General features: G+C 39.5%; 1 protein-coding gene across 7 annotated transcripts in view; it reads left to right on the forward strand.

The window, feature by feature from the left end:
- JADE3 (jade family PHD finger 3) overlaps positions 1-27,509 on the forward strand; it is a 159,355-nt gene that overhangs the window by 43,708 nt on the left and 88,138 nt on the right. Inside the window, exon 4 of one of the 7 annotated variants that reach the window (XM_051827045.2) lies at positions 7,989-8,106. The exons of the other annotated variants lie outside the window; for them this stretch is intronic. The gene's annotated coding sequence lies outside the window, so the exon portion shown is untranslated. The remainder of the gene's footprint in view (positions 1-7,988; positions 8,107-27,509) is intronic. 7 annotated transcript variants of the gene reach the window in all.

Genomic DNA, 27,509 nt, shown 5'->3' on the forward strand with positions numbered 1-27,509 from the left:
TTCTCCCTCAGAGTGTTAGCTCCTGGGTGTCACTTTCTTTGCTCTGCTGCAGCCTCTACCATGGGATTTTCTAGATAGGAGAAAGGAGAGAAAAACCCAGGGGATTTCCCCCCAATTTAGTTCCCTTTTCCAAAAAAGCACCTTAAGCCAGAACATGTGCTCTAACCACAGAGTTTAACTTTCAGATTTCATTGTGTTGAGTTCATTGCAGAGAATAATGGAGGGAAAAGTGGTAAAGTCACTGTCAGTTCAGTTGTATTTCACATTCTAGTGTTCTTTCCTGGTTGCCTGTGGTTACATACTTTTAAAAGTTCTCATTCTTAATAGCTGCTGTGTATTCACAGATTTTATAGTTGCATTCGGTGAACAGAAAAGTGAGTGAGTGTTCATTCCATCTTACCTAGAACCAGAAGTCTTAACCAATATTTTATTAGATGTTTTGAGTTGATTTCTCCTCTTCATAGTATTTACATCTCTGAAATAATGATTTCAGAGATGCAGTGTTTGGTGTACTTAGGTGAACAAAAGTTGCTAAGGGTAAGCAGAAGAACTGCACTGTTGACTGAATACATAATAACCCTCTGAAAAACAGAGCCACTTTTTTGAAGGCATACGTGGTCATCTCATCCGTGGTCATCTCATCCGGAAGCTCAGTTCTTTGTCTTCGTGTAGCATATACTTGACCTCATTGTTTTTCTTGGCCCTGACTCTGTCACACTCTTTTGCTTCTATCCTATTTTCCAGTAACCTTTGCCCTCTAGGACTTCATTCATCACCTTTTTCCCCTGTTTGTCTCTGGTCTTCCCACTTTCTTTCCTAGCATTCTCACCTTATAAATTTTCACCAAACTCTTAACTTTCAAGGGTAAATGCAGTGCTTTGTGACATTTTAATGTTTACATACTTGGATTTGAGGCATGGAGAAACTAGGATGGTAGGATGGGGCAGGAGATGGGAATAAGTTTTTGCTCATTGGATTAGGGTGAGACCTGTGTCTTTGCAAGGGTTGTGGGGTTCTAGCCAGCTGCTTTTCCAGCCCATTTGGGCTTTTTCTTTTTGCTGGTAGGTAGTAGGGAATGAGCCTAAGTTACAGCCTACCCAGGAATGTGGGTCTAGAAAGAAGATAATATTCAAGCCACACTAACCTCATTAACTTGGGAATATGTAAGAGTCTTGTGTGCTGTGTTTGGTTTGGTTTGGTTTGATTTTAGTCTTGAAATTTAATAGAAGAAACTTAAATACCAGTTATTTAATATGCAGTTATTTTATGCAAATATTTTCTATTAATTATGTGATATAGAATTATTACAGGAAAAAAAGTCCTAAATGGGCAAAAACACATGGACAAAAGCACATGTTTTCTGTTGTAGCATGCCTTCAATATTTTTATGGTGGAAACATACTTCTTTAAAAACCACAGTGGGCTTCCCAGATGTCTGTTCAGATCCATCAGGTTCCAGGCATGCAAAGACTGTTCAACTCAATATTCTAGGCATGTATTAACCATGTACTGAAAGAAAACTGTTAGTACAAAAGATATGGTACCTTTTGAAAAGAAAATCTCCAGGTACTGCATGTTCTCTCATTTACTACTATTGAAATCCATTATCTTCTTGGCTGCGAGCAGGGCAGCAGCAGGGAGCTGCCTGAGTTCTGACCCCACTATCTTTATGCCGGGCTGCCTTCCTCCCAGAAGGACAGTTCAGTAATACTTGTTTTTCATTGCTAAGACTTTTATTTTTTCTTAGCAGTAGCCAAAGCAACTAGTTTTAAAAAATACAGTCATTATTTTTACTCTTCATTTTACAAAGGGAATGTTCGTTTCAGTGGAATGTTTCTGTGGAAATCTCCTTAGCTGTGGAAGCAATTTGATTTTGGATATCAAATAATAAGTTACATAAACTGATTAAATAGGTGATAATTCTCCACATAATATTGATTTTTTAAAGATGTATTTATTTATTTAAAAAGCAGGGTTACACAGAGAAGGAGAGGCAGAGAGAGAGAGAGAGAGAGAGAGAGTGAGTCAGTCTTCCATCCACTGGTTCACTCCCCCCAAAGGCCGCAATTGCCGGAGCTGTGCTGATCCAAAGCCAGGAACCAGGAGTTTCTTCTGGGTTTCCCATGTGGGTACAGGTGCCAAAGGACTTGGGTTATCTTCTACTGCTTTCCCAGGCCATAGCAGAGAGCTGGTTTGGAAGTGAAGCAGCTGGGACTCAAACCAGCACCCATATGAGATGCCGGCACTGCAGGCAATGGTTTGCCACAGCTCTGGCCCCCTAATATTGATATAATTATGTGCATAAGGTGAGCATAGCATGAGAATTAAAGCTAGCTTTATTCAAGGTCAGTATAATTCTTGTGACCCCTCTACTTAGATAATTTTAGGCCCAATTAAGTGAATTATCTCTTATTGATTGTGAAATATTCCCAGGTAACACAGTTCAGTACTGTATTGAATTCAGATTGTTGCATTTTTTAAAAGTTTATCTTAGATAATTGTATTACATTTCCCAGAGCCCATGAGCTCTAAATTGAGAGGTTCTAGTCCAAGGTTTATGTCCCGAGAATGCTCAGGCATTGCCTCTCCCAAGCAGCAGTCCTCATTGTCCCTTTCTTTTTGCCGCTGGGAGACAATAAATGTTCCTCCATTCCTGTTCCATTAGTTCCCTGCTTGAGCACTGTTACAGTTTATTTACCCCATCCAGACCTGATCGGGACATGTGAGCGCCCAGCCAGACTAATGATTGGTCTGTGTGCAAAAACAGCAGATTATCATAAGTTGTTGTCATTACCTGCTGTGCTATAGAATACTAGAACTAGTTCCTCCTATCTAACTGTATTTTAATGTCTGTTACCTATCCTCTCTTCATTCCTCATACCCTTACTCTTCCTAGTCTCTAGTGATCACTATTCTACTCTGTTCTATGAGATCAACTTTCTCCATAACACATCAAAATGATAAATATTTGAGGAATTGGAAATGATAATTACCCTGACTTGATCATTACACATTTGTGTACATGTGTCAAATTATGTACTTGTACTCCATAAATATACACGAGTATTATATAGTGATTAAAAAATTTTAAAGATCCTATTACAGACTTAAAAAGTGCTATCATAACAGGCCTGACTTTGAAAGCCTGCTTACAAGGTTGAGCCTGGATCAGCATCTGGGATCTTGATTTTCAGGAGGGTTTCCACCATTCCCAGAACTGATAAGGCAGGCTCATTGTACCTGAATTGTTTATACAGGCAATGTGGTTTATGCTGAATACCTGCTTGCTTTCTTGGAGGCTGGAATTTGGATTGTGCCAGTCATAAGATGCTTATGTGAGCAGCCTCCTGCTCCATAAAAACCTTGGACACCGAGTCTCTAATGAGCTTCCCTAGTAGGCAACATTTCACATGAGTGGTCACAACTTGTTGCTAGGAGAATTAAGTATGTCCTGTGTATACACTGGGAGAGCACTCTTGGAGCTTGTGCCTGGTCTCCCCTACACTGCACCCCATGAGATTTTTCCCTTTGCTGATTTTGCTTTGTATCATTGTAATAAATTGTAGACATTTATATGACTATATGCTGAATCCTGTGAGTCCTAGTGAATCACAGAACCTGGGGTGATATTGGGGAACCCTTATACAGCACCCTTGCAGAACAAAATCTTGTGAACACTTACAAGGAGGTCTGTGAGCATTAGGAAGCAATAAAAGGAGTTTACACTGACTATAATGATCAAATTTCATTTAGAAAAGAACAAAAAGATGCCCAAAAATCAGGAAAGTTTGTGAGAGTAGTTTGCTTCATCAGATTAAAACTTACTTACAAGGCCACTATAATAAAAATAGTATGATAATTGACAATAAATTTGATGTAACATCCAGGTTTCCCAAATTTGAGCTCAAGTTTCTTCATCAGATCTTTATTGAGTCCTTCCGTGGGCCCTGTGAGAGTGGACATGTGAGAATCAGTTCCTCCTTGGTCTGTCTTCTGAGATAGGTCATACAAAAACAAGCATCATTTATGCTGTCTACAGTGGAACACTCTGAACTTGTTTTTTGGTGACTCTGATGCTGTCATCTGTTACAGTAGGAATGTGGGCTTTTGAATTTAAGAACATGGGAAAAACAGTAAGTGAACAAATAACTTTTTACCAGTCTCCTGTGAATTGCTGATATTTCAAATCAGTGCAAATTAATAGCTTAGGGGTAGTTTGGCACTTTTAATTTTTATAGTTTTGCAGTTAGTAAAACTGAAATATTCCTCTTTCCACAATCTGCCACCATTATTTTGTCTTTCTTTGTGTGTCAGAGGTGGTGTTTCCTAAGGGAAAACTTAATTAGACTGTGTAATAATCTTCTTGGGGAAAATAGAAAAAGGTGGGTATATAAAATATACTGAATGAAAGATCTTATTAAAAATCCTTTGAAGGAGGAAAACATCCTGTACTGAGGGAACAGAGGTGGGATGATGGAGTTTTGCTGTCCCTGTTTTGCATTTCTAACAGTAAGCTTGAAAGCACAGGATCTTCTGACCATTGAAGCTGAAATTATGTATGCAGTGTTTTTCATGAAATAACATTTACCATAAAAAAGATTACATTTACACTTGTCTTGGGTGATTCTAAAAATTTCTATGCAGACAATTCTAAAAATATTAATGCAGAAAATTCACCAGCTTAAGGTCACATGAGCACACACAAACATTACATTGATTACATGTCTGTGTACTAGCCAGTCTCTGAAATGGTGTCTCAGAGGATTAAAACTGAACCTCTGTTCTGACCATGTGGTGTCAGCTGTGGCCTGGGAGTGTGCCAGTTAGTCAAAGCACCTGTGCCTCTTCACAGGGTCTTGGTGGTTGGCTGCCCAGGAAGATGGAAGAGAACTGCCTCACCAATCCAGTCAGACATGCAAGGCTAGGAATCCTGCCTATGAGACTTTTCCTGCTCTGACTGACAAGAGACTCAGAGATGACAGTCTAGCCATCTGTCTGTAGCTCTGAAGCAGGAAAAGCTGAAGAAATTAGAATAAAATCAAGCAACCTCCTCTTGCCACCCCCACTACCACCCCACCACTGAGCCCATCCAGATAGTAATGATCAGAACACCCTTTTCATCAGCAACTTCCTCTGGAATTAACACTGAAGAATTCTGGGTGTGATGGCCTATTTGCAGTACAAATGATGTTCCGAACATGGGAAAAGGGTGCTCAGATTTGACCTAGAAATTTGAGATGTAGGTAGAGACCTAATATCACACTAGGGACCCACAGGCCAATTACTCTGAACCTGTTAAGTGGAATACAACCCCTAAAGGAAACTGTTTTGAACTAAGGAATAAGATGTATTTATAAGAGAGGCTTCATGTCATTTCTTTCTTTGTTTATTGTAAGCCCTCAAAAGTTCATAGAAATTAAAGTTCTCTAGAGTATATGAGGGCATTGAGTACAAAGGGAGAGAAGCAAAGGAAAAAAGACCTCTTTTTATTTATTTTTGTGAGCAAATCCTGTAGTGTTAGATCAAGCCATACAAAACTGCAAATACTCAAATATTTTGATGTACAGTGGCAGTTTCTATGGTTCAACCTAATGTAAACTCATTTCACCACACAAATGCTTTGAAAATATTCTCTTTATAATAATTTGTGATATATCCATCTCTTATGGAAGTAGTATGTGTTTTTACTTTGAATCTTTTTTTAAAGATTTATTTATTTATTTGAAAAGCAGAGTTACAGAGAGGCAGGGAGAGAGGTCTTCCATCCATGGTTCACTCCTCAATGGCCACAATGGCTGGAACTGCGCTCAATCTGAAGCCAGGAGTCAGGAGCTTCTTCTGGGTCTCCCACGTGGGTGCAGGGGCCCAAACACTTGGGCCATCCTTTACTGCTTTCCCAGGCCATAGCAGAGAGTTGAATTGAAAGTGGAGCAGCCAGGACTTGAACGGGCATCCATATGGAATGCCGGCACTGCCGCCGCCGGCTTATCTGCTATGCCACAGCACTGGCCCCACTTTGGATATTCTTGGTAGAGAATCTCAAAGAAATCCCAAACCCCAAGGCCTGTTGCCTACAGTATAATGGTGTTGTGATCCGTGGTCTGGGTAGACTGTAGTGCCTGGAGTTTTTAGTTCATTTCTGGCTTCATAGGCAGTTATTAGGCATGACTGCAAAGCAATTGCTTTTCCAACTCAGAACATCCTCAAAATGCAGCCGAAAGCTAGCTATTTATTTTCTTACTCAGAATGTTTTTGGAACTCTTCTTTTTGGCATTAGCTTCAAAGCCATTTTATAAGCCTTCTGAGGAATTAATCATTCACTTCATTCATTTAGTAAGTATTTGCTTGAGTCAGGTGTAATGTTGAGCACTAGAACATAGAGATTGGTCCAGGTGAGGGGTGCACACAGATACATGCATTTTATAAAGCACCAGGACATGTGAGGGGCTCAGCCTCCCTGGAGAGGAGACCATTCAAGAAAAATAAGACTGGGCCGGCGCCGCGGCTCACTAGGCTAATCCTCTGCCTGCGGCGCCAGCACACCGGGTTCTAGTCCCGGTCGGGGCACGGATTCTGTCCCAGTTGCCCCTCTTCCAGTCCAGCTCTCTGCTGTGGCCCAGGAGTGCAGTGGAGGATGGCCCAAGTGCTTGGGCCCTGCACCCACATGGGAGACTAGGAGAAGCACCTGGCTCCTGGCTTTGGATCGGTGCAGTGCGCAGGCTGCAGTGCGCAGGCTGCAGCGCGCCGGCCGAAGCAGCCATTGGAGGATGAACCAATGGTAAAGGAAGACCTTTCTCTGTCTCTCTCTCTCTCACTGTCCACTATGCCTGTCAAAAAAAAAAAAAAAAAAAAAAGACTGGAAAGGTATCTGTGGCCACATTGTTTAGTGCCTTGGATGCTAGCTGTGTGAATTTGAAATTTGCCTTGTGAGCAATAAGGAGCTATTGAAGGTCTTGTGCATTTGGAGTTTCAACATGTCAGCTAATGATAGATAAATTAGAATTATAAATCAGGCCTGAAGTTTGGTTTCCCAGCTTGCTGACTAAAACTGGCTTCACACATCTCAATTGCATGTTCACTTGAGTGGACTTTGAATAATATTTGGTTGGTTCCAAAAATCAGATTCATTCTCAAAGGAAAAAAAAATTGCCTCCTTTAACCTTATTCAGAGAAATATGATATGTCAAAGGAACAGAAGGTGAATTAGCTCAAAAAGTCCTAAGTATTTTTGAGAAATATTACTATTGGAATAAATATTTGCTGCCCTAGAAGTCTCTTGGAAGTTAGCCTATAATTGGATGTGTGAATGCTGATATTTGAGTATTTGTTTTCTAAAAATTGCTTCGTTGCATGTATATAGTTAATCTTTTGGGTTGATATTTACTGTACCTTTATTGGAATGCATGGAAAGGTGATGCTGGTATAAGTAAAAAAAAAGGTATGGATTATTCCTAAAAGAATAGGGATTCTAAAAACAATGTTAAGTTCTCAGTAAAGAGCTTAAAGCTCTTCATGTTGGGTGTTAGGGGTGCTGTAATGTGTTACTCTGACATTCTAGTTATCTAGTTAACTGCTGGCTGTAGGTGGTACTTATCTCTGATGGGTAGAGGTGCCTTGCATCACATAGGATGAGAGACATGCAGGTCGAATGAAACTTGCCATTTTTATGGCCGCCATTACAGGCTGCTTCTTTTTGGTCAGATGTTTGGCCCCTCTGTCTTGGCATTAACTGGAATGCCTTCCTTAAGGAATCTCAACAGTGGTAGCTATTTGGAAAATTAACTGTTGTCTAAAGTGATTCAGTGTAATAGGATAGGTACATAATGAGATTTCCACTCTACAGTTCATCCTTAAAACTACCTTTCAAATTCTGTCAGTTAACTGTTGCTGTATAACTACCACTTCTAGTTCATTCTGTGGGTCCTCATTTGACCTAGGTTCAACTGATCAATTCTGCTGTTCTCAAATGGTCTCTCTTATGCTTACAGTCAACCACAGATCAAAAAGGAAGTTTCCTTTGGAAATTGGCTGTGAACTGGAACAATCCTACCGGGTAGGAGCACTGGAGCAGCCTAGCCTAGGTTTGTTCTCATGGTAGCTAGGAAGGTAGGTATCTAAGAATGAATAGATACATCAAAGGCCTCTACTGTATTCTGTTGCCCTAAGAAAGTTAGAGAGTCTATCCCAATTGAAGTAGGGGATGGATAAAGAAGAGTGGAGAATTGGGGTCATTTTAGCTATCACAGAAATATAGATCAATCTTCTTAAAGGCTTCTGTAACATTTGAAAACACATATATTCTATATGTTCAGAGATGGATCAGAAGCAATAAAGACAGATCAAAAAGAAATAGAAAGTATTAAAATTGTTCATGTGTCAGAACCCTGATGACAGTCCTTTTGTGAAACTCAATTTTTTGAAACTTGGATGTTCTAATACCTATATATGCCTCACATTTTAAGTCAGAGTTATTACTTCTGAGTCTTTGCTGCAAAATGATGTGATGCCCACAAATGGAGGTTTAAAACATGGCTGCAGGGGACAGATATTGTGGCAAAGCGCTTAAGGCACTGCTTAGGATACCCACATCCATATTTGGGTGCTTGAGTTTGAGTCCCCGCTCTGATTCTGATTCAGCTTCCTGCTAATGAGCACCCTGGGAGGCAGCTCAAGTACATGGGTCCCTACCACCCATGTGGGAGACCTGAATGCAGTTCTGGCTTCCTGGCTTCCACCTGGCCCAACCTTGGCTGTTGCCTGTGTTTGGAGAATGAACCAGTGGATGAAGGGTCTCGGTGTTTATCTTTCCCTCCCCCCAATTCAAATGACTTTTTAAAAATAAATTTAAAATGGCTGCAAATTATTTGATCCTACTCTCAGAAGGTGAAGTCTATGTCTCCTTCAACTTAAATCTGGGTGAACTTGTGACTGCTTCAGTACAATAGAGTATGTTCATTGGAATTCATGCTAGAACCTCTGAGCTGCCACATAAGAATTCTGACTTTCCCTGAGGCCACTTATGCTGGATAGGGCTCATGTAGGTGCCCTGGAGATAGTCTCTGCAAGCCCAGCCATCACAGTCAAAGATGCCAGTGAAGGAAAAGCTTCCAGATGATTCCAGCTATTTGAGTCTTCCCATCTGAGATCTTATACATTGCAGAGTAGGAAAAAGCCATCCTCACTGTTCTTTGAATTCCTGACTCACAGAATTCATAAGGTGATAAAGTGATTCTTGTTTTATGCCATTAAATTCTGCACCAGTTTGTTACACAGTAGTCAGTTACTAGGACAGCATAGATGAATCTCCATGGCTGTGTTTCAATAAAATTTTATGGGCACTGAAATATGAAATCACATAATTTTATGTGTCACAAAGTATTCTGCTTTTTAATTTTTTCAATCATTTAAAATTATAGAAACCATTCCTAGTTCCCAGACTATACCAGAAATAAACAATAGGCTAGATTTAGCCTAAATGCTCTATTTTGCCTACCCTGATTACATAGGCTTTGTAAAATTTAAACGTAAGGCCTTCTGGTCAAGATAGCTCTGATTTAATACTTTAAACTCATCTCTTTTCTAAATAAAGTGATAGTAAATAAAACAAAAATTAGAAAGACATCTGTCATTAAGAAAATATAAACTTCTGAGCCCAAATAGATCAGATAGTAAGTGGGGATCGTTAGTCACGTATCTCTAGTTACTGACATGCAGGACTGTTAGGTCCAGAAGAAAGTAGAGATGACTGAGAATTGTATTTCTGTAGATAATGGAGATCAAAACATTCAGTGAATATAGGAAACAATCCCTGATTGTGTGATGTCAGGAATTGCTCATGGGCAGAGACAGGTAATAGTCTACTTAGAGCAGCAGGCAGGAGAGATACTCGGGCCTGGGAACAAATATATTATTGGCTTACTGTCTAAATCTGCCCTTTTCTCCCTATTGGCAGTATAGGGCTGAGACTCTTAGAAAGAAGCCATTGAACATACAGCATGAATCAGAGGGAGAAAAAATAAACTTTCTCCAAGAGTGCAAACTGAAATTTCAAAGTAGTGAGGACAGTCATCCATAACAGCAACCAGGAAATCCATTTACTCCCAATGAGAATCATTTTAGAATGACTTTAAAGTTTAAGATTTTCAAGCCAAGCACAGAAAGACATGATCTCACTTGTATGTGGAGTCTAAAAAAATGGAGGGCAGATGGTGGGGAGGGGCAAGGGGACTAAGGGAGGGAATGTTGATTAGCAAACACTAAGTTATAGCTAGATAGGAGTAGGAAGTTCTGATGTTCTGTTGCACGGGAGAGTGAGATAGATAATATACTGTATATTTATTTAAAAAACAAGAAGATAAGATTCTGCATGTTTTCACCATAAAGAAATATTCATTGTTTGAAGAAATAGATATATCTCCCTTGATTGGACATTACACAGTGGATACATGTGTTCAAAGATCACATGGCATCCCATAAATATGTGCAGTTTTATGTTAAATTAAAAAAAATAAAGGGAAAAGGCATTTGGCATAGCAGTTAAGACACCACTTCAGATGCTAGCATTCCATATTGAAATGCCTGGATTAGAGTCCAGCCTGTTCCTTTTTCTAGCTTCTTGCTAATGCAGACCCTGGGAGGCAGGTCCCTGCCTCCTTCATGGGAGACCTGGATTGAGTTCCAGGCTCCTGACTTCAGCCTGGCCTAGCCCGAGCTGCTGGAGACATTTGTGGAGTGAACCCATGGATGAAAGATCTCTGTCTATCTCTATTGTGTTCTCTCTCTGTCTGCCTTTCAAATAAATAGAAGATAAATAAATGAAAATTAATTGAAATTTTAAAGATATTAAAGTTCATGATTTTCAAAAAGAAAATAACATTCATTGCAAAATTTTTAAAAATCTGGTGCAATCCTGGTGGGAACTCAATTCTAGTTGGAGATTTTATATAATACATACTTTTGTTTGTGGTTAAAATTTTTTAAAAATTTAGTGATAATCCAATACACAGGCCATTCTAAGAGCATATTGTTGTTGAGATTGTCAAGGTCTAGGTTAGTCAAACAAGGGAGGCTTCCTAGAGGAGGTGACATGTTTGCTGAGCATTAAAATGATGCATTTACATGTTTTAAAAGTGAGGAAGCAATAAGACCTTGCAGGCAGAGGGGATGATAGGAGTATATGAAGCATGGGAGAGGGAACTATAGAGATTCAGTGTTGTTTGGACATAAAATTGAGGTAGAGTGTGGTAGGTACAAATGCTGAATAAGGATATGCAGCTTAATTGTGGAAGGCCATGTTGACCTTGATGAGGATCTTGATAAACATTCTAGTAGCAGAAAGCAACTATTGAAGTCCCTCAGCAATGATGGGATGTGGTCCAATTTGTGGTTTATATGCCTCTCTGGTCTCTGACAGTTGGGTGGAGAATGGATTTGAAGGAAACAATATCTGGAGTCCTAAGACCAGTAAGGAAAATTGTTGAATTCCAAGTTTGAGGAAATAAATCCTAAACTAAGAAAATGATAGCAGAGATGGGAAAGGAACATTGGTTTAGAAGACTATTTCAGAGGTTAATTCGTCAATATTTGATGCTTAATTGGATATTCCAGGGTGAGATAAAATAGATTTTTATAGATTTTTGACTGTATAGAAGAAGATGCCAACTGAGAGCACCAGAAGGGAAGAAGAACCAGTGGAGAGAAGATAGTTACCTTAATGCTAATCATCATCTAGACTGATGTTTCTGGTTGGCATTATGTTTTGTCCTTTTCTGTCCCTTCCATCCATTCTCTTTTCTGTTTATTTCCCTCTCTTTCAAATCTCAAGCTCTAGAAAAAGCTCTAGATTTGGAGGGCCCTGCTCTGGGAGCCATAAGCATGTGGGTAGGGCACCTCAGGGAACCACCATCACTTACAAGGTGGTTAGAGGAAGAAAAGTATGTTAGACAGTCTTTCAAAGAGCCAAGGGAGTTGTTTCAAAAGGAGCCAGAGGGGTGATCAGCATCTTAAATGCAGCACACTTGCACTTAGAGATGAGAGTTGTGAAATACTCAGACTGCTGACCTTTTCAACAACTCTGGTGTGTATAAGCCAATTGAGGACAGACAGAGAAAAAGTAAGGAGAAACAGACCGTAGACTAGTTTTTGAGAAGTTTGCAAGAGAAGGGAAAGAAATTGGATATTAGCTAGAGAAAAATGAAATAAGATGGAGTGTTTGTGCTTAAATCTCAGCTCCTGATTCTAGCTTCCTGCTAATACACACCCTGGGAGGCGGCAGCAATAGCTCAAGTAATTGGGTCCTTGCCACTCTTGTGGGAAATCCAGATTGAGTACCTAGCTTCTGCCTGAGCCAGTCCCAGCTATTATGCAGGCATTTGGGAAGTGAACCAGTGAATGGGAGATCTCTCTCTGCTTTAAAAATAAATAAAATTTTAAAAATCAAGAAAATTCAGGAGTTGAATGACAAGTTGTCTTTAATAGAAAATCGTTTATTTAGAACTGTTTAGATATTGGAATGGATTGCCTTCTCAGTGAACTCCCTGTCACTGGAGCAGTTAAGCAGAGATTAAATGTTTTCTGGCCAATTGTATAGAAAGATAAATTGGTGAGTGCTGTCAAGAGTTTTAGCCTATGTTCAATTCCTAACAGTTTTCCCAAAGTTGCTTTAAGCATTCTAAACTAATGAATTATTCTGTGGACCTGGCTTGCCTGGCAACTCTCCAGAGATTTGTTGAATCACTGGGCCAAGTTACTTTATTTGCCTTTGATCTTGAAGGATGAAATTAAACTACAGATTTTCTGATAAGAAAATATTGAGGCTTAGGATACAGAAAAGTTTGGTCATGATGAACAGTCAGCCATGCTGTGGGCTCATAGGTGTTTTTGACCAGGTAGTCACTTTCCATACACTCCCAGAAACAAAAGTTTTGTTTCAATATTTTGATTCTTATTTTTTAATCTGTCCATTTTTGTTAAATTTTTCTATTCAGAATAATTAAAATGGCACTGAGATGACAGGAGAAATGGACAAAGAAGAATAATTTGCTTCCTTTTCTGCGTTTTATTTTCTTCTTTGGATGCTTTGTATTTTAACATAGAATTTTGGTTTTCTGGGGTCAAAAGGAGGTAATTAGGTTCCATCCACATTCTCTAGTACTCATCTTAAATCCTTAAGCATTCTCTTAAGTTAGCATTGGAAATGACAGAGAGGTAAACTTTGCTGTTTTCTCTCAAGTGACTCAGGTATTTATCTATAGCCAAATCTGTCTTTCTAGGGGTACTGGAGCATAAACAGCATAAATGACTAAACTAATTCTCAGAAAGCCATATTTTAGTCAGTACTTTCCAACTTTCTCAGTCATTTCTTTACAGAACTAAATGGTATAACTAATCAATTAGACCCTTATCCCTTCTCAAGTTATATGTGTAAAATTCTGATAACCTTTTGGAATGCTAATAAGGAGTAGAAATGACTAAAACACAAGCAGGCAAACCAGAAAATGCAAGTACTGGAAAATTAGCTCCCCACTCTCAAAGTTAAACCAGGAACACTAAGTATAGTGAATAACTTTTGAGGAAAACTAGATATATCTTTGTTACCAGCTAGCTTGGTGTATTCTGGGGCCACAGATCAGGAGTCAGCCTCCCAATTATCGCATGCCTACAGAGCTTTACCTGTTTCCTAGCCTGTTTGTTTCCTTGCTCTGGGAAAATACAGTAAATGAAAATCTCACAAGACCGTAGGATGATTTTCTTCCTTTTCTCAGATTAATACTTTCCAAATATGTTGGGAACATGAATAAATTGCCCTTTTTATCATATGCTTGCTTTCTTAGCAGTTACTTTTTATTTTGAGATAAGAGATTTTGAAATAATAAACTTAGGAGTTGCAGAAATAGTACAGAGAGCAGACTTGCTGTTCTAGAAAGGATGGAATGGGTACATTTCACTATATTCCAAGTAAATGTAATGATACAGGGAGTTTGAAGGTAAATGGATAGAAAAAGATACACTATGCAAACACCAATCAAAAGAAAATAAGATTGACTATAATAATACCAGATAAATTAGACATCACAGCAAAGAGAATTACCATAGGATCAGTCCATCAAGAAAACAGCAATCTTAAAATACACATAAATAAGATAGCTTCAAAGTACATGAACAAAATCCAACAGAACTGAATTGAGAAATAGACCAATAACACCAGCAATCAACCAGATCTAATTGACAATTATAGAATTCCCACTCAACAGCACAGTAAACTTACTTTTCCAAATGCATATGAATTGCTCACCAAAATAGACTATATCCAAGATATATAAAAGAACTTCAAAAAATAGGAAAGAGCTGAAATCATACAGAGTATGTTCTCTGGCCTTAATGGAATCAAAGTTGAAATCAAAACCAGAAAAACTACAGAAAAGTTTCCAAACACTTGAAAAATAAACAATATACTTCTCATTAAATCTCAAGGGAATTTTTGAAAAAATAAGTCTGACCTGACTGTAAATGAAAACACAGCATATGAAAGCTTGTGGATATAACTTAAATCCATTCTTAGAGAGAAATTTATAGCACCAAATGCTTATAGGAAGGAAAATATGAAAGGTCTCAAATGAATACTCTAAGCCCCCATCTCAAGGAACTAGAAAAGGAAGAGCAAAAATAAACCCAGAGCAAGGAAATAATAAAGAAGAGATAGAAGTCAATGTGATTGAAAACAGAAAAATGATGAATCTAAAAAATGGTTCTTTGATAAAAAAGACTTAATTGGTAATTAGGGTGTAATTTGAGAATCTGGAGTTTCAAGAATACCCCAGATGATTCTCAGGTATAATGGGAGTTGAGAATTTCTGCTAGGTAGGCTAGATACATTTTCTAGAGATTGAACATACCATTGGCATCTATATCCAAGACCCTTTCATTTCTCCTGAGGGAAATTTGTAGCCAACTCATTTTCCCTCTTTTTTTTTTTTTTTTTTTTTTTTTTTTTTTTGCCCTCAAATTCAGTACTGCCTTGTCTGTTAACTTCCATATCTTACTGCTCCTTCACCATGGGCATTGCTCTGACCGGAGATGAACATTTTGAGCATTTAAAAGAAGTCCTCCTTCACTTCACACCCACACCCCGCCTTGATTGATTTTGGTATTAACTGCAAAATCCCCCTCTGATTGGTTTGTCACACATCGTTGGTTACCAGTTTTTAGGCTGTGATCACCCAAGCCATACTGACAATGTGTCTGGTGCACCTGGTCCTATGACCCTGGCTCTGAGGGGGCTGAAAGACTTGGCTTCTCAGTTTTTTCCTTTTCCCTTTTTTGGTGGCCAGTGTACAGTGCCTGCCCTCTGTTAGCATAATATTAACTGTTGGTGTGCGGTGGATTTGAACTTGCTCAGTAAGTCTGGGATTGTTTCTGTGTGTTTGACCTTATATGTGAGGCTTATATGCCTGTTACTGTTACTAAAAACCTGGGATAAAGGTTATTTTCCTTCATTTAATCAGTTTGGTGATTAAGTCAACTAGTAATTGTGACTATATTAGGGGTACATGTAGGTAAAAATTTCAATGTGGAAGCAAATCACAGAAGCATATAGAATGTAATGAAAGATCATTATTAAGAAAATTGAGTTTCTGTTTGGAGGAAGAATTATATATTTCACAGTAAAATGAATTCTTGTTGATTTACTTTATGCTTAAGAGGTTTTATCTGCAAATAGTATTTTGTCTTAAAGAGATTTATTCTTTCAACATATATATCTCTTGATTTTTAAAATACCAAGCCTACTTGTTTATCTCTGTAGCTGAAATTTTTTAATATTTGTACACAAATTAAAAATAAAATTTATTGCTAAATATTAAAAGTTATTGGAATAGGGACTTATTTTCCTAAAAGGCATAAAGTGAATGTTGATTTAGAGAAGGCTAGGACCATTAAAATCTGTCAAGATAACATTACTGAACAGGCCATCCAGGCTAAAACCTTACGATGAGATCTGTATCAGCCAAGTAGTGAGCTGAGAAATTTGGGAGTAAGAAGGGAGAAGGTTTTGGGAAACTGATAATTCAATGGTATGCTTCCAGTTTTCAATTTTCTTTCTTGTTTTTTTTTTTTTTTTCATTAAAAGGAAAGATTTCTTTGTAGTTTAGACCAGAAGTTGACAAACTGGCCTGTGAGCCAAATCTAGTCATTTGTTTTGATATGGCCTACAAACCATTCAGAATGGTGTTTACGTTTCAAATGATTGAAAAAATAATCAAAGGAAGAATACTATTTCATGACATATTAAGAGATACAAAATTTGGGGCCAGCACTGTGGCGTAGTGGGTAAAGTTGCTGCCTGCAGTGCCAGCATCCCACATGGGCGCCGGTTCAAGTCCTGGCCACTCCACTTGTGATCCAGCTCTCTGCTATGGCCTGGGAAAGCAGTGGAAGTTGGCCCAAGTGCTTGGGCCCCTGCACCCACATGGGAGACTGGGAAGAAGCTCCTGGTTTCTGGCTTTAGACTGGCTCTGCGCCAGCTGTTGAAGCCATTTGTGGAGTGAACCAGCAGGTGGAAGACCTCTCTCTCTCCCTCTCTCTCTGTAGCTCTGCCTTTCAAATAAATAAATAAATCTTTTTAAAAAAGATACAAAATTCAAATACCAGTATAATAACATTTTGTTGTAACAGAGCCATGCTAATTTACCTATGTACTGTCTATGGCTGCTGTCATGCTGCAGTGACAGATTTGAGTAGTTGCAGCAGAGATCACATGGCCCACGAAGCCAAAAAATATTTCCTATCTTGTCCTTTAGAGAAAACACTTACTGACCCCTGGTTTAGACTTACTTCCCAACCTGACATTCACATCAAGGTGATTTCTACTTAAACAGTATGAAATCCCCAACTAATTTGTTAACGGATATTTGTATTAAAATGGATAAGCTGCTTCCTGCTCACAGCCTGAATTGTAGAAGACATAGAAATACTTGTCTCTGTGGCAGGAACATACATACATAAATTTGCTTTTTCTTCTTTCCTTTTGTTTTTGTTTTTTTTTTTGTTTTTTTTTTTTGTTTTTTTTTTTTTGTTTTTACAGGCAGAGTGGACAGTGAGAGAGAGAGACAGAGAGAAAGGTCTTCCTTTGCCGTTGGTTCACCCTCCAATGGCCGCCGCGGTCGGCGCGCTGCGGCCGGCGCACCGCGATGATCTGATGGCAGGAGCCAGGAGCCAGGTGCTTTTCCTGGTCTCCCATGGGGTGCAGGGCCCAAGCACCTGGGCCATCCTCCACTGCACTCCCTGGCCACAGCAGAGAGCTGGCCTGGAAGAGGGGCAACCGGGACAGAATCCGGCGCCCCGACCGGGACTAGAACCCGGTGTGCCGGCGCCGCAAGGTGGAGGATTAGCCTAGTGAGCCGCGGCACCGGCCTCCTTTTGTTTTTTATTTAATGATTTTTAAAAAGATTTATTTATTTTATTTGAAAGTCAGAGTTACCCAGAGAGAGAAGGCGAGGCAGAGAGAGAGAGAGGTCTTCCATCTGCTAGTTCACTCCCCAGTTGGCCGCAACGGCCGGAGCTGCACTGATCCGAAGCCAGGAGCCTCTTCCGGGTCTCCGTGAGGGTGCAGGGGCCCAAGGACTTGGGCCATTTTCCACTGCTTTCCCAGGCCATAACAGAGAGCTGGATTGGAAGTGGAGCAGCCAAGTCTTGAACCGGCACCCATATGGGATGCCAGCACTGCAGGTGGCGGCCTAACTTGTATGCCACAGTACCGGCCCCTTCTTTAATGTTTTTTGAGAGCTTTGGAAAAGAGTTGACTTCCAGATTCCCCATCTGGTCACAGGGGACTGAAGAGTCATATGATTTGTCTAAATTCTTAAAAATAAAGCTTTAAAATGATGAGATGATGGTCTTCTTTTAGGAAGTACAGAAAAGTTCATCTACTCCAACTTTAAATATGTCTTTTTTTATAAAGATAAAGATGTGTTGGTGAGGAGAACTGGTAGAATATGTAGAGATTGTTCTGATTTTCCTTCTGGTTACTTAATCTCTAGATAGATATTTATGACTTTAATCATTGAACTGCTGAGATGTGGTATAAATGAAAGATAAGCAAGATGAACAGACTTGAAGGGAAAAGTTTTGTTTCTATGACATTGAATCATAGACTGAATTGTTTTGTAGAAAGGGGAGAATTCTGACTAAAAGCATTCAAACTCAGTGAGTCTGTCAGTATTGTTTACCCCAATACAGAGATTATCAGCTCAAGAAACACATTGATAGCATTCATGACTTCTGTTTTAAGTAGTCTTTGGGGAGATTCTTTGCCTTCAAGGGCAGGAATCCGCTCTTAAAGATATAAGAAATGTGCTGCTCTGATCTGTTTCTGATAATGTCTCTAAAGTATACTTTCCTGAAAGTGTTAAGGGACCTGGACTTTTAGATGCTTTTTTACTGAAGAACTATTTCTAAATGCCATCATAGACTTATCCTCCCTGGTTTTAGCTCAGTTCTTCTTGAACCTGTTTACATTTTCATGTTGTTCTACTTCTTGAGCTGATGAGTTCTGTAAGTACCCCAAGCATTACAGACAGTCCTGTTTTCCTTTTGATAAAATTGTCTTTGGGGAGTTTCAGGGAATGCCCCTTTGTTACTTAATTCTGTGATTGGGTGAATAAACTCAAGTCCATCTTTTCTACCCTCTTCTTGATCCTTATCCATTTCTGCATAATTCATTTTGAGCAAGATTTCTCAACCTTGACAGTATAGACATTTTGGGCCAGATAAGACTGTGCATTATAAGAGATCATCCCGTGCCTTGTAGGATGTTTAGCAGCATTCCTTCTGGCTTCTACCCGCTAGATGCCAGTCATACCAGTTATTGTGACAACCAATAAATGTCTCTAGATATTGCCAGATGTCCCCTGAGGTATAAATTTTTCTTCAATTGAGAACTTTGATCTTTGGCTTTTCCAAACTGCAAAGTTTGCTTTTTTGTACTATCTTTATGATATGGAGACTTCTCTACCAATTGGTTATATTATGCATTTCTAGATTTTTTTTTCCAGCTCTGGTTGATGTCCATCTTGAATGACAGTAACAGCTACTTTTGCAGTTTCAGTATTCCAGGTTAGCTACATCATTTGGGGGCAGCTAGGGGACAAATACTTTGAAATCTTAAATCATTTTTCTGATTGTAAATGTCTTGTTTGTATATTATAAAAATGTGGAGAATGGAAAAATATGGAAAGAATGTTTTTATCACTCAGAAATTTATCACTTCAACTGTTATTAGTAAACTGGTTTATGATCTTCATTCATTTTCCATGTATTTTATTTCATAGATATACTTTCACTATAAAATCAAATTTTACACAGTTTTATTCCACTTAACTTTTTAGCATAAATGTTTCCCTGTGTGCTATATTTAAATTATTGGATGAAATACCATAATATTAATGTACTTTAATTTTCCATTTTTTTGTGATTGTTGTTTCACTTATTTTTATTATGAGACTTTAATGGACTTTTTGTTCATGAATCATTTTCTGTGTTTTAGATTATTTTTCAAAAATGAAAGTTGCAAGTAGAATCACAAGGCCATAGAATGTGAATATGTTTAAAATAGAGTCTTAGATGATTTTTTTAAGCTCTTGTATAGTCTCACAGAGGACAATGAATAGAGGCTCATTGCACTGACCATACATTTCAGAAATGTGTCTCATAGATGAATAGGAGAAAAAAGGACTGTTTAAGTTCATCACTTTTCTTTTCCTCTGCCTGTGTACACTTCTGTGAGAATATTAAAGGAGAGTCAAGCAGTCACCAAACCACAAACTTAGGTTCCAGGCCCAAACTGTCCCAGTTGGGTTTACTTCCAGATAGTGCTCCTTTGAAAGGGCGTTTCACCCAGGCAAGACATTTACTGCAGACATTTGTACTTTGCCTGTCTCACAATCACTGTTAAAATTCATCAGTGTTGGCCGGTGCCGCGGCTCACTAGGCTAATCCTCCACCTTGCGGCGCCGGCACACGGGGTTCTAGTCCTGGTTGGGGCGCCGGATTCTGCCCCGGTTGCCCCTCTTCCAGGCCAGCTCTCTGCTGTGGCCAGGGAGTGCAGTGGAGGATGGCCCAGGTGCTTGGGCCCTGCACCCCATGGGAGACCAGGAAAAGCACCTGGCTCCTGGCTCCTGCCATCGGATCAGCGCGGTGCACCGGCCGCATCGCGCCAGCCGCGGCGGCCATTGGAGGGTGAACCAACGGCAAAGGAAGACCTTTCTCTCTCTCTCTCTCTCTCTCACTGTCCACTCTGCCTGTCAAAAAATTAAAAAAAAAATTCATCAGTGTTGTTGAGATTTTGTAGGAATAAGTTCTGAAAACTGTCACCAAATTACTCTTTCCCAGGATGCAAAGTGAAGTCTGGTGAACATTTCATTTCTTTCAAAACAAAGGGGTATATTGTTGGAAGTAAGAAAGAAAAGAATGCCTTTATAAATTCTGTACACTAAATAGAAGAAAACAAACAGCTGAATCATATACCCACATGTTAGGCATTGAGGCATGTCACAAGGTTACTCCAAGATTGCATTATACCTGTTTATGATTTTGCTTAACAAAACATTGTATTCTAGGGCAATTTTGTCACAGTACAGATAAAAACGATTTATCTGTCTTCTCCTTTTTTTCCCAAGGAGTTACTTTGATGAATACAGACCTTATCAGACTTCCTTCCTCTCTAATTCTTAAATGAGTATTTGTGACAGGAATGTCACAGAAAAGAGTTGCTTACCTGTGGCGCTGTATGCTTTCTGGGTATTATCAAGCATCATGCTCGTCCCTAAGCTGCTGTGACTTTGAGGTCTACCTGGTAAGCTAAGGAGGACTAGTTCTTCTATGGGATGTTTCTTCTCTCTCTCTTTTTGACATACAAAAAGCTGTACATAGTTAATGTATACTTTGCAGATGAGTATACAACTGTGAAATTATCATCACAATTTATGCCATCAGCCTATTCACCTCCAAAATTATCTTCTCTCTTATTTATTATTTTCTGATAACAGTGCTTGACATTTTTAAGTGTATAGTATAGTCGTGTTAACTGTAGGCACTGTGCTGTACAGTAGATCTCTAGAACCTACTCATAGGGTAACTTTTTAATGTACAATTTAATGAAGATTGACATGTTATCTGAAAAAGGGGTACCTAGAAGCAGAAACTGAAATATTCACATGTACATGATTTATTAAGGATGATCTCAGGAGAAACATGTAAGGCAGCAGAGTAGGCAAGAGGAAGGAGCCAAGTAAGGATATATATGACCCTAGGAAAATTTAACCTTTGCCATGCTGGGGTGGTGGGGAGGAGGAGAGTAGAACAATTATTGGGGGCTGACTGCTCCTGGCAGAGATACCAAGAAAGAGTAATCCCCAGATCTTGGGCAGAGGGGTTACTGTGAACCATTAGTGGCTAGCAAGCAGTAGCTGCGAGCTGGGTACACTAACTAGGTTAAGGATATCTGAGTGAGACACCACAGTGTCTATTACCTTTTTCATATGTTTACTTTGTGCAGGACTGCTAAGAGCTGCAGACAAGAGATGAATGTGGCACAGTCTGTGCTTTCAAGATGTTTGTGTTCTAGTGGCAGGGCTGACCATGTAAAGAATGTTCACGGTATTAGTGAGGTATTTTTTGCAGACTTGTCTAGAAAGTAAAGGAGTAATTATGGGGAGGGGTATTGGGAGCTTCACTGGGGGGAATCCAACAAATAACAAGAAGGAAAATGGGCTCATCAGGGTAAACAGGGGAATTGTACGCAGGAAGAAGAGCCTCATGCAAAGGCTGGCAAGTATGAAACAAGATGTGGTTATGGACTCACATGGCATAGCATGCGTGGGATGATTGGGAGAGGCAAGGGAGGTAGCTGATGAGGCCTGATAGACTACGGCTGGAACACTGTGGACCTCACAGCTAGTACTGAGGAGGCTGGGCTTAGAAGAGGTTGCATTCCTGTTGTCATCCCTTCCAGCCTGCCTCAGGCATAGAGGTCAGCTTGAAATGCTTACTGTCCCTGCACCTGCCAGCTGTGCCCTCTAGTGGCCATGTGGCTTCAAGAATGTTGTTTTAAGTTTCTGAACCCCAGTTACCTCATCTGTAAAATGGCTGCTGTTGATACATGTAAGACTGTTGTTGTGATTAGAAATAATAAAGACATATTTAAAGAGTTACCATTATTGGTTTCATTCTGATATTTACTACTCTGTTATTTTCCTACAGTAATTAAAACAGCAGTGAACAGAGAAACATAAGTGGACAGACACAGACCAGTGAACTTTTAACAGCCCAGACCAAGAGATTAGCTTGCTTAGTTTTAATGCCTTAAAGCCATTGTCAGGACTGATGTTACTGGCATTAGATGATCAGTTCCCTAGGCTCTATTGATAATACAAAGTTTTTTGCTTCCATCTATAATTTTTTTAAAATGTTGTTACTGTAATAGTTTAAAGAGCAACATATTTTACAGTCTCGAAAGTCTCCCTCTGAGCAGTTTGACAACTCTTTCACTTAAATAACAGAATGTTATAAAGTGGAGAAACTGTTTATCCAAAATTCATAAGCCCAGAACTTCATATGAGAGAGGAATATCCATCTCACAAGGGGCCTTGGGTCTCCAGAAATTCTTAGGGAGGTGAGAAGAGAGGGTCCATGCTCAGCTGACTTTCTTTACTGAGAGTTTCAGAGAATGTATTCTTTATATGGCATTTGTGGCCATTGTTCCAACGTGGGTCATCCATATGAAGGCTGTGTTCAGTAGGCACAGAATTTTGTCTGTTTCTATTCTTTTTGACACTACCTTAATAGTTTTTAGCTTTATTGAGGTTAATTTACATGCCATAAAATTCATCCATTTTAAGTATACAATTCTGTGAGTTTAGTATATTTACAAAGTCATGCAACCAACACCAGTTTCCAATATTATATAGCGTTTCCATCACTCCTAAAAGAAGACTTTTCCTTATGTATAGCTAGTCCCCAGTCTCACCCCCAATCCTAGACAATCACTGATATACTTCCTGGCTCTATAGATTTGCCAATTCTGGACATTTCATATCACTGGAATCATATGTATGACTTCTTTCACTAATGTTTTTACAGTGTTTTAAAATTTTTTTTAAATTTATCTTACATGTTGTATCATCTATCAGTATTTTGTTCCTTTTATTGCTGAGTAGTATTCAGTAGTATGAATGTGCCACAAATTGTTTAACCATTCATTGGTTGGAAAACATCTCAATTATTTCTAGTCTGGGGCCAGTATCTATAAAGCTGCTATAAACATTTGTGTTTATAAGTTTTCATTTCTCTAGGATAAATGTTCAGGAGTGCATTTGCTGGGTTGTATGATACTTGCATATTTAATTTAAGTCTGTGATCCATTTTGAGTTAAATTTTGTAGAAGGTTTGAGATCTAGTTTGAGGTTCATTTTGTCAGCCTCTTATTCTAACATCATTTGCTGAAAAGGCTATCTTTCCTCCATTGAATTTCTTTTCTACTTTTGTCAGAAATATATTAGACATATTTATATGAGAGGTTATTCACTTTTAATAAGTAAAAAATATTAGATTATGATAGGCAGAGTAATGAGTTCCCAAGAATATCCATGTCCTAATCCCTGTAACCTATGAATATATTACGCTACATGGCAAGGGGGATGTAGGGGTCAGTAATCAGCTGCTTTAAAATTGGGACATTATCCTGAATTATCTGGGTGGGCCTGGTGTAATTACAAGGGTCTTTAAAATTAGAAGGATACAAAAAGAGAAAGGTCAGAGAGTGAATGTTATGACAAAAGCAAGATCAAAGAGATAGAGTATTGGTTGGCTTTGAAGATAGAGGAAGATGGCCAGCATCCAGGGAATGTGAGTGTCCTCTAGAAGCTAGAATAAGTGAGGAAATGAATTCTCCCCTAGAGCTTTTAGGAGGAAACAAGCCCTGCTAACATCTAGATTTTAGCCCAGTGAGACCTGTAAGATAATAAAATTTGTTTCATTTATTACTTTTATTTCTGTTTAAATTTCTACATTCATAATGACTTTAAATTATATAGTACTTTTTTTAAAAAAAAGACTTACTAATTTTTTATTTATTTGAAAGGCGGAGTTACAGAGACAGAGACACAGATGTTTTCTCTCTGCTAGTTCACTCCCTAAATGACCACAACAGCTGGAGCTATGCCAATCCAAAGCCAGGAGCCAGGAGCTTCCTCTGGGTCTCCCACACAGGTGCAGGGGCCCAAGGATTTGGGCCATCGTCTACTGCTTTCCCAGGCCATAGCAGAACTGGATCAGAAGAGGAGCAGCCAGGACTTGAACTGGCACCCATATGGGATGCTGGCACTGCAGTTGGCGGCTTTACCTGCTATGCCACAGTGCCAGTCCCCACATTACTTTTTGATGGGAAGTGTTTTGTTGATATTTTTGTTTGCATTTCAGAAGGATATTTGATGTGTTAAGATTTGTTAAGAATCTATGGGGCCAAGGCTGTGGCGTAGTGGGTGAAACCACCGCCTGCAGTGCCGGCATCCCATATGGGCACCAGTTCAAATCCCAGCTGCTCCTCTTCCGATCCTGCTCTCTGCTATGGCCTGGGAAAGCAGTGAAAGATGGCTCAAGTCCTTGGGCCCCTGCACCCACATGGGAGACCTGGAGGAGGCTCCTGGCTCCTGGCTTTGGATCAGCACAGCTCCGGCTGTTGTGGCCAGTTGGGGAATGGACCAGCAGATGGAAGACCAACTTTCTCTTTCTCTCCTTCGTGCCTCCTCTCTCCCCCTCCCTCCCTCCCTCCCTCCCTCTCCTTCTCTTTCTGTGTAACCTGATTTTCAAATAAGTAAATAAATCTTTTTAAAAGATTTATTAAGAATCTAAACATGGCCCCCAAAATTTCTGTGATGAGGAGCTACTATTCTGTTTTCTTTTTATAATGTTCAATTGACTAACAGTAGGACAAGCATAATATTAATGATGTGAATGCTGTGGTAATCTTGTTTTTTTAAATAATGTCTGTTGAGTATACAATACAGTTTTCCCCCTTAAAATGTATGGCAGTGTTTTTAAAATATATTCACAGAAACTTGCAACCATCACCACAGAGCACTTTGAATACGTTATACCACTGCCTTCTATTTTCCATTGTTTCTGATGAAAAATCAGATGTTAAACTTGTTGGGATACTATTTTTTTTTCCCTTATTTTTGGCTTTCAGCAGTTGTACTGTGGTATATTTATAGATCTTTGTGTTTGTTCTACTTAAAGTTTTTGAGCTTTCTAATTATGTTAAATATATTTTCAGTGAGTTTGTGGAGTTTTTCAGATTTTTTTCCCTGCATCTGTCTCTCTTGTCTTTGTGGTACTCCCATTTCATATATGTGGTTGTAGTTAATGGTGTCCCATATTTCTCTGAGACCCTGTTCATTCTTCATCTTCTTTTCTGTTTCTTGATGTATCTATTTGAAGTTGACTGGTTCCTTCTTCTGCAAGTTCAGTTCTACTGCTGAGGACCTTTAGTGAATTTGCAATTGTTGTGGTTTTCAACTACAGAATTTCTATTTGGTTCTTCTTTATATTTTCTGTTTCTTTATTCATGTTCTCTATTTGACGAGAAATTGTTGTCATACCTTCCTTTACTTCACTAATTGTGATTTTATTCAGTTCTTTAAATGCATTTATGTAATTAATTTGAAGTCTTTATATTTTAAATCTGATATCTGGTTACTCTTGCAGACTTTTTCTTGCTTGCTTTTTTTGCTAGTGTAAGGGTCATATTTTCCTGTTTCTTTTTTTTTTTTAAAAAAAGATTTATTTATTTATTAGAAAGTCAGAGTTACACAGAGAGAGGAGAGGCAGAGAGAGAGAGAGGTCTTCCATCCACTGGTTCAATCCCCAGTTGGCTTCAACAGCTGGAGCTGTGGCAATCCGAAGCCAGGAGCCAGGAGCTTCTTCCAGGTCTCCCACACCCGGGCCCAAGGGCTTGGGCCATCTTCTGCTTTCCCAGGCCATAGCCGAGTGCTGGATCAGAAGTGGAGCAGCTGGGTCTCGAACCTGTGCCCATATGGGATGCCGGCACTGAAGGCCAGGGCATTAACCTGCTGTACCACAGCGCCGACCACTTCCTGTTTCTTCACATATCTTATCCTTTGTTGTTGGAAACTGGACACTTTAGACAATTTAGTGTATCAACTCTCAGTACTAATCCCCCTCCCCCAGGACTCTTTGTTTGCTTGTTTATTTCTTTAGTGATTGACTTGTTTTATTGAAGTCTATTTACTCAACCCCCCACACCCACTCTGCAGTGTGAAGCCCTGTTGTTGCTTTCAGGGATGCAGCCTTACATATGCACACAGCCACCCTGGGGTGACTGGTTTTTGCAAAAGCTCTCTTTGTCTCTTTCCCTGACCACAGCCAGATTTTAAGCTCCACTACTTGCTAACTGGTTTCTCTGTTGTTATTAATAATGTCCTGTGGCACAAATTGCTAAACTGATCCAATTAAATTACAGTTTCTTTGAAGGCGTAGTTCCCAAGATTAGCATTTGAAATTTCTTCTGACCCCAAGAAGTTCTGCTCTTTCCCTGGTTCTCTCTGGTGTATAAACCATCCTAAGGCTTGAACACTTCCACACTCATTTGCAAATGGTATCAGTTCCACTGTGGGTAGGATTGATGCCCTCTATTCTGTGTCCTACCTCTCTTCTTGGGGAAAAATATCTGAGCCACAGCTCTGGTGTAAGGAATGGTGGCGATCATGTGTTTCCCTTTGAGTGATAGCCTCAGATCTCCTAAGTTTGCCTCTCTCTTGGTACAGAAGCTCTACCCTACAACTTGAGGCCAGTTCAATCAAGCATCAGTATTCCTAGTGGTACCATATCCAAGGCATGATCTCCATCCTGTGAATGGGGGGTGTGTAGAAGAACAGAGCCCCCAATTCTCAAGCACACTTGCCTAGAACTAAGCGTCAGCAACAGGAATCTGGAGGCAGGATGAAAAATGTTGAAATTCTGCATTTCCCAGAGAAAAAAGCTTCCAAGTGGGAGCTGAGGGAAAGGGAGCCCTGTGTTCTTGACTGTACCAGTCTGGTGTGAGATCTTTGCTGGGAGCAAAAATAGAGGGGTTGAGTCTAGGTCCACATACCACAACTCATTTTATGTACTGAGTTCTAATATAGGTTTTTTGAATAAATCCTTATTCGTTTGCTGTGTACCCTTAGGCTCATTTCAGGAGACTTTAAGCAGGTTTTTTTTTTTAATTGAAATAACTTTCAGTAGTTTTACTGGGGAGTGAGCAAGTCCGTGGGCCTATCATGTCAAAAGTGGAACTCCATAAGCTTTTTTTTTTTTTTTTTGACAGGCAGAGTGGACAGTGAGAGAGACAGAGAGAAAGGTCTTCCTTTGCCGTTGGTTCACCCCCCAAATGGCCACTATGGCCAGCACACCGTGCTGATCCAAAGCCAGGAGCCAGGTGCTTCTCCTGGTCTCCC

This window comes from Oryctolagus cuniculus, chromosome X (assembly GCF_964237555.1).
Source record: "Oryctolagus cuniculus chromosome X, mOryCun1.1, whole genome shotgun sequence".
NCBI classification, from domain to species: domain Eukaryota; kingdom Metazoa; phylum Chordata; class Mammalia; order Lagomorpha; family Leporidae; genus Oryctolagus; species Oryctolagus cuniculus.